At 32.3% G+C, this 8,814-nt stretch overlaps 1 pseudogene; it reads left to right on the top strand.

Moving 5' to 3' along the window:
• The window catches only part of LOC110272453 (potassium transporter 5-like), a 9,112-nt pseudogene extending 2,522 nt beyond the window's left edge, over window positions 1–6,590 (top strand).
• Window positions 6,591–8,814: the final 2,224 nt, after the last annotated feature.

Raw genomic sequence — 8,814 nt, 5'->3', positions numbered from 1 at the left:
AATTTCGAACAGTAACACGTGGCTTACCTCAAGATTGATTGTATGGGTTTTGTAGAGCTCTCCGCGGTGAACGCGTGGCCGCAAACGGAGCGGCAATCGAAGCTCTAGATCAAAAGTTATGGTGGTTTGAAGATCAAGTGAGAGAAAGAAGTTGAGAGAGTGTTCTTCCCTTCCTCTCCACCATTTCAGCGTGTTTGAGTGTGTTGTGAGGAGAGAGAGTGCTGAAAACTAGGGTTTTGGTTAAGTTGTGTTGGGCCAAGGGCCCACTTTGGGTCTAATTGGCCCGGTTTGGCCCGTTCGGTCCAATCTTGGTCCGAATTCTATAAAATTGGTACCGAAATTCTCGTCTCAATCTCCTCTATCACATTTAGCCATAAGAATCACATTTTGGGCTTTCTAGAATAAATTCTCATTTATGGGTTAATTAGCCGTTAATTAACCGGGTTTTACACCTGCAATATTGTGTGCATATACTGGACAAGTTGCATTCCTTCGAAAGTTCTCTGAAAAAGTGGGCAATACTTTCTGTGAAAGTCTACCAAGTAAGTTGAGCAATTGTAGGAAATTCAGTTACTGTAGTTATTATGATTAATTAGTAAAGTCCAATGCATCAATACATGCAGATCCCATATACTGGCCAATATTTGTGGTGGCTGTTGGTGCTGCTATCATAAAAAGCCAAGCAATGATTTCAGGAGCATTTTCCATCATATCGCAGGTCCTGAGTCTAGGTTGTTTTCCACGAGTTAAGGTTGTGCATACTTCCACTAAGCACGAGGGTCAGGTGTATATTCCTAAAATCAATTACATGTTCATGATTAGAAGCATTATTATGTGTGCTGCCTTTAAGACCACAGAAAAATAAGTTCAGTATACAGGATTGAAGTTATTGGGGATATGCTTATCACAATGTGGCTGGTTACATTGACAATGGTAGTTATATGGAAGAAGAGCATATAGCAAGCTACTATCTTCTTATTGGTATTCGGCTACATAGAGGCTATTTATTTCTTATCTCAAATAACAAAGTTCATGGAGGGAGGATATCTTCCAATTGTGTCTTCTTTGTTCTTGACGATGATCATGGGAATCTGGTATTATGTGCACAACGAGAGGTACATGTTCGAGTTTAGAAATAAGGTTTGCAGTGAGTACATAGGAAAATTGGCCATGGATAAGAACATAAGAAGAGTTCCTGGGGTGGGGCTGCTCTACTCTGAGCTTGTGTAGGGGATTCCTCTGAAATTCTCCCATCTCATAGCCTGTATGTCATCCATCCATTCAGCCCTTGTCTTTGTTTCTATTAAGGTCATCTCTATCAGCCAAGTTTCCTTGGAGGAGAGTTTTCTATTTTGGCATTTGGAGCCCAAAGAGTACCGAATGTTCCGTTGCGTGGTTAGATGTTGTTACAAAGATAAATTTGATGATGCTCTCATGTTTGAATCACAGTTAATACAAAATCTCAAGGCCTTCATTCACCTAGATGAACCTGAGGTCAACTTCATCGACATGGCAATGCAAAAGGGTGTGATGTATATGTTTGGCGAAGCAGAGGTGGTGGCTCAACCAAATTCATCATTTCTCAATAAGATAGTTGTCAACTATGCTTACACTTTCTTAAGAAAGAACTTCCGCCAAGGAAACCAATTGATGGCTATCCCGCGTAAGAGACTTCTCAAGATTGGAATGATATATGAAATATAACTCATCATCAACGATCATTTCATTTTTCCCTTACTCTTGCTCTATTACATTTCTACATGCATCAAATTTATTTGTACTTAGTTTTTCTCGTCTTTTGTTTATTATATTTTCATGTAACCAAACAAATACTCAAGTAAGTATCAAATAATAAGACCATCTCCAGTTGAAAACTCATCTTAGTCCTTATTTATGATGAACTTATCATAAGAAGTAACTTCATACCAGCTTTTGCATCATAAACAATAAATAAGAACTCAAAATATTTCTCTCTTTTTTATTAGAAAGAACTAAGTTTAGTTGCTATTGTGGTCACACTTAATTAATTAATTAAAATAAATTAATGTAGTTATTTATTTTTTTATAATAATATTATCAAAATTTATAAATTAAAAAATAATTCACTATTATGAAAATAGTAATATTTGAAAAAAAATTAATTACTTAATAAATAACAATAATACATAATATATAATTTGAGTTTAAACTAATTTGCAAAATTACTTAATATAAAGAAAAACATAATTAAACTCTATAGTTGACGACGCGCATTGTGAAATTGCCATATGTGTTCAATTAAGTCCCCTTTTAGTTCTCGATGCAGATACCTATTTTGAAGTTGGACATTTTTTGGAAAAATTGATGGTATGGTGCAAAATTCTCTTTTCACATATGAGATTGTGATAAGCCATTTTCGATATTGTGATAGTCTAGGTCTTGAACAACGTTTCCTACATGAGTGTCTCTTTCATCCTCAACAATCATATTATGCAATATAATATAAGCTCTTATTATATTTGCAAGCTTCTTCTTTTTCCAAAAGTGCACTGGCGTACAATTGCAAGTGAAGAGTATATAAGATAAGAAATCCATTAACTTGACATCCTAAGATTTTAACTTAGATGTAATATCTTCGCATCTTATGTTCTTGCACTTGATTCCTCTCTGTTGATGTCTTCTCATCTTATGTTGTTCAATTTTAGACATGTTTGATTTTCATAAATTATTAACAATTTTTTTGGATTTTATTTTATAAATAAATATAAAAACATTTTTATTTTTAGCAGATACCAATTTCTTAGAGAATAAGGTTGGGGCTTTGGGATGATCGGTCCATCCTACTTCTACTCGCTAAATTGAGCGACATAAAAATTGGTGGTTAAGACAAGGACAATCTCCTTACCTTCCTCATCCCACTCCTTTTTCACAAAAAAATGAAAAGTCTTAAATATGATTAATAGTTTATTTATAATTATGTCAATGCTTATGTGTGAGAGTATATAAAATAAATGAATAAAATTGTTTCTCATTTAATTTACTAAATAAATTATCCTTCATGAATTTATTATTATACTTACAATATCAAACATATGACTAAATTTAAAAAAAAAATTGAGTATATAAATTATGAAATATTCATCAAAACCTATAGTATATTAATAATAAGTACATGGTGAGTTTAAAGCATGCTGATTCTATATAAGAGAATAAAAGAATCTAATATGTGACAATAAACTTTAATTTAGTTCAGTGAAGAGAAGTTTATCATAGTGTGTATACATGTCTTTAATAATCATTGATCACTAAATAGATTGGTAGTAGTATGTTTAGAATAAGAATTTTGCATGTTATTGTTAGTTCTAATTCAGACTGATCCAACGGTAAACAAATTAGAAATCGATGTTCAAAGATTGTTGCTCTGCATAAAAATCAGAATTTTATTTTCTCTCTTTTCTCTCACCTTTGTAGTTGTTCCCTCTTTTGGAGAAAACATAGAGAAATGAAAAGTATATAAGATGAGAGACCCATTAACTTGACACCTTAAGGTTTTGAATTGGATGTGGTATTTTTTCATCTTACATTCCTGTACCTGATTTCTTCTCGAAATCTGTCCAGTGGTTCAGAGCTCTCCACGATGGCGCAATAAATGGTATCAGGGCCGATGGTTAATTGGTCTAATGGTTAAGGAGTGTTTAAAATGGGAATGAATACTCAAATATGGTAGATAACACATAAGAGAGGAAGTTGATGTGCTCACTGTGGTGGCTCACATTTGAGGGCGAGATTGTTATGGTTGCGAGTATGTGGAATGAATTAATTCCACATTGAAAAAAAACATAGAGAAGTGAAGAGTATATAAGATAAAGAGCCTATTAACTTGATATCTTATGATATTGAGTTAAATGTAGTGTCTTCTCATCTTATATTCTTGCACTTAGTTCCTCTCTGAAGTCTGTCCGGTAGTCTAAAGCTTTCCATAGTTGCCCAAGAGGTAGTATCAGAGTCGATGGTTATTCGATCTGGTGGTGAAACATTAAAAGTCTTCCAGAAAAGGGCGATCCGGGTGGCATTTTTCACATTAAAAAAAACTTGGAGAAGTGAAGAACAATTTTATATTCTTGGTGGTGTCTTCTAATTTTATGTAGTTCAATTATAGACATGCTAGATTTTCATAAAATTATTAAGTAATTTTTTGGGATTTATTTTTTAAATAAATATTAAAATATTCTTATTTTTAGCAGAAACCATTCTTTAAAAAATAGGGCTAGGGTCAAGGAGATGATCTTCCCATCCTTCTCCTACTCGTCAAATTTATTAACATGAGAATTGGTAGTTTGGACAAGGATAATTTCCTTACACTCTTCATCCAACTCCTTCTTCGCTAAAAAAAATAAATAAATAAAAAGCCTTAAATATAATTAATAATTTGTTTATAATTATGTCGATGCTTATGTGTAAAAATATATAAAATAAATGGATAATATTATTTTTCATTTAATTTAGTAAGTAAATTGTCCTTCATCAATTTATTATTATACTTATAATATCAAAAATACAAATAAATAAAAAATTGAGTACATAAATTATGACCTCTTCATCAATATTTACACTATATTAATAATAAGCACATGGTGAGTTCAAAGCGTGCTGATTCCATATAAGTGAAGGAAAGCATCTAGTATGTGAAAATAAACTTTAATTTAATTCAGTGAAGAGAAGTTTATCATAGTATGCATACATGTCTTTGATAACCATTGATATTTAAATAGGTTGGTACCAGTGTTATTAGAATAAGAATTTTGCATGTTATTGTTAGTTTTAATTCAGACCGAACCAGCAGTAAACGAATTAGAAATCACTGTTCAAAGATTATTGCTCTGCATAAAAATGAGAATTTTGTTTTTCCTCTTCTTTCTCACTTCTGTAGATGTTCTCTCTTTTAGAGAAAACATAGATAAAAGAAGAGTATATAAGATGAGAGACTCATGAATTTGACATCTTAAGGTTTTGAATTGAATGTGGTATCTTCTCATCTTAAGTTCTTGCACTTGGTTTATCCTCGAAGTCTCTCCAATGGTCCAGAGCTATCTACGGTGCCTCAATAAGCGGTATCAGGGCCAATGGTTAATTGGTCTAGTGGTTAAAGAGTATTTAAAATGAGGGATGAATATTCAAAAACGATAGACAACATATAAGAGAGGGAGTTGATGTGCTCAATGTGGTGGCTCACATTTGAGGAAAAGATTGTTATGATTGCAAGTGTGAGGAATGAATTAGTCCTACATTAAAAAAACATAGAAAGTTGTAAAATAAAACAAATGAATGAGAGAGTTGTACACACTTCCACTGAGCATGAGGGCCAGGTGTATATTCTTGAGATCAACTACATGTTCATGATTGCAAGTGTTATTATGTGTGTTGCCTTCAAGACCACAGAAAAGATAAGTCAAGCGTATGAAATTGCAGTTATTGGGGATATGCTAATCACAACGTTGCTGGTTTCATTGATAATGGTAGTTATATGGAAGAAGAGCATATGGCAAGCTACTATCTTCTTATTAGTATTCGGCTGCATAAAGGGAGGTCATATTCCAATTGTGTCTTCTTTGTTCTTGACAAAGATCATGGGAATCAAGCATTACGTGCACAAAGATAGGTACATGTTCGAGCTTAGAAATAAGGTTCACAGTGAGTACATAAGAGAATTAGCCATGGATAGGTGTTACATGATAAAAACTCTATAGTGCAGTAGCTGTATCAGATAAAAAGGATTAGTTAGTGTAACTGAAATTAATTAGGTTGTTAGTATGCTATGCAACTGGCAACTAGTGCAGCAAGTCAATTATGTTAGATTATATATATATATATTATAACTAGTTGAATTTCAAATTCTTCTAGATCAATTTTGTGAGAAATGAAATCAGATTCTTTCTTCTCTCTCCTTCTCTTCTTTCTCTGCTAGTTTATCCTTCTTCTTCTTGTTGCTCTCTTCTCTTGCTTCGTTCCTTCCCTTTCTCTTCTCTTAACACTTGAACTCAGTTGATAGAGTTGATGAGAGTTGCTCTGCTTCATCCAAGGCTGTTTCAACAATAGGGACATAAGAAGAGTTCCCGGGTTGGGGATACTCTACTCTGAGCTTGTGAGGGAATTCCTCCGATATTCTCCCATTTCATAGCTTGTATGTCATTAATCCATTGAGTCCTTGTCTTTATTTCCATCAAGGTTATTTCTATCAGTCGAGGAGAGGTTTCTATTTTTTTCATTTGGAGCCCAAAGAGTACCGAATATTCCATTGCGTGGTTAGATGCGGTTACAAAGATAAACTCGAGGATTCTCTCGTGTTTGAATCACAGTTAATACAAAATCTCAAGGCCTTCATTCACCTAGATAAAACTGAGGTCAACTTCATCGACATGGCAATGCAAAGGGGTGTGATGTATATGCTTGACGAAGTAGAGGTGGTGGATCAACCAAATTCATCGTTCCTCAATAAGATAGTCGGCAACTATGCTTACATTTTCTTAAGAAAGAACTTCTGCCAAGGAAACCAATTGATGGCTGTCCCGCGTAAGAGACTTCTCATGATTGGAATGACATATGAAATATAACTCATCATCAAGGATCCTTTCATTTCCCCCTTACTCTTGCTCTATTATATTTCTACATGCATCAAATTTATTTGTACTTAGTTTTCCTCATCTTTTATTCATTGTATTTTCATGTAACCAAACAAATACTCAAGTAAGTATCAAATAATAAGACCATCTCCAGTTAAAAACTCATCTCTGTCCTTATTTATGGCCCCACTTATCATAAGAAGTAACTTCATACTAGCTTTTGCATCATAAACAATAAATAATAACTCTAAACATTTCTCTCTTTTCTATTAGAAGAAACTAAGTTTACTTGCTATTGTGGTCTCACTTAATTAATTAATTAAAATAATTAAAATTAATGTAGTTATTTATTTTTTATAATAATATTATTAAAATTTATAAATTAAAAAATAATTCACTATTATGAAAATAGTAATATTTATTTGAAAAAATTTATTTACTTAATAAATAACAATAATACATAATATATAATTCGAGTTTAAACTAATTTGCAAAATTACTTAATATAAAGAAAAACATAATTAAACTCTATAGTTGACGACACGCATTGTGAAATTGCCATATGTGTTCAATCAAGTCCTCTTTCAGTTTTCGATGCCGATGCCCATTTTGAAGTTAGATATTTTTTTGGATAAATTGATGGTATGGCGCAAAATTCTCCTCTCCCATATGAGGTTGTGATAATCTATTTTCGACATTGTGATACTCTAGGTCTTGAGCAACATTTCCTGCATAAGTGTCTCTTTTATCTTCAACAATCATATTATGCAATATAATATAAGCTCTCATTATATTTGCATGCTTCTTCTATTCCCAAAAGTGCAATGGCATACAATTGCAAAGTGAAGAGTATATAAGATAAGAAACCCATTAACTTGATATCTTAAGATTTTAACTTAGATGTAATGTCTTCGCATCTAATGTTCTTGCACTTGGTTCCTCTCCGTTGGTGTCTTCTCATCTTATATACTTCAATTTTAGACATGTTTAATTTTCATAAAATTATTAACAATTTTTTTGGTTTTATTTTATAAATAAATAAATTTTTTATTTTTAGCAGATACCGATTCCCTAAAGAATAAGGTTGGGGCCTTGGGATGATCGGTCCATTCTACTCCTACTCGCTAAATTGAGCGACATAAAAATTGGTGGTTAGGGCAAGGATAATCTCTTTACCCTCTTCATCCAACTCCTTCCTCACAAAAAAAATTTAAAACTCTTAAATACGATTAATAGTTTATTTATAATTATATCCATGCTTATGTGTAAGAGTATATAAAATATATAAATAACATTTTTTCTCATTTAATTTAGTAAGTAAATTGTCCTTCATGAGTTTATTATTATACTTACAATATCAAATATAGGAATAAATTTAAAAAAAATTGGGTATATAAATTATGATCTATCCATCAAAACCTATACTATATTAATAATATGCACATGGTGAGTTCAAAGTATGCTGATTCTATATAAAAAAATGAAAGAATCTAATATGTGAGAATAAACTTTTATCTAGTTCAATGAAGAGAAATTTATCATAGTGTGTATAAATATCTTTGATAACCATTGATCTCTAAATAGGTTGGTACTAGTTTATTAAGAATAAGAATTTTGTATGTCATTGTTAGTTCTAATTCAGACTAATCCAATGGTAAACGAATTAGAAATCGCTGCTCAAAGATTATTGCTTTGCATAAAAATGAGAATTTTATTTTCCCTCTTTTCTCTCACTTTTGTAGTTGTTCTCTTTTTTGGAGAAAACATAAAGAAATGAAAAGTATATAAGATGAGAGATCCATTAACTTGACACCTTAAGATTTTGAATTGGATGTGGTATTTTCTCATATTAAGTTCCTGCACTTGTTTTTTTTTTGAAATCTCTCCAGTGGTCCAGAGCTCTCCACGGTGGCCCAATAAATGGTATCAGGGACGATGGTTAATTGGTCTAATGGTTAAGGAGTATTTAAAATGTGGGATGAATACTCAAATATGGTAGACAACATATAAGAGAGGGAGTTAATGTGCTCATCGTGGTGGCTCACATTTGAGGGAGAGATTGTTATGGTTGCAAGTATGAGGAATGAATTAGTCCTACATCGAAAAAAACATAGAGAAGTGAATAGTACATAAGAGAAGGAGCCTATTAACTTGATACCTTATGATATTGAGTTAAATGTAGTATCTTCTTATCTTATGTTCTTGCACTTAGTTC

This window comes from Arachis duranensis, chromosome 4, assembly GCF_000817695.3.
Source record: "Arachis duranensis cultivar V14167 chromosome 4, aradu.V14167.gnm2.J7QH, whole genome shotgun sequence".
Classification (NCBI taxonomy): Eukaryota; Viridiplantae; Streptophyta; class Magnoliopsida; order Fabales; family Fabaceae; genus Arachis; species Arachis duranensis.
The sequence above is the reverse complement of the archived record's forward strand: the minus strand, read 5'-3'. Positions and strand labels throughout refer to the sequence as shown.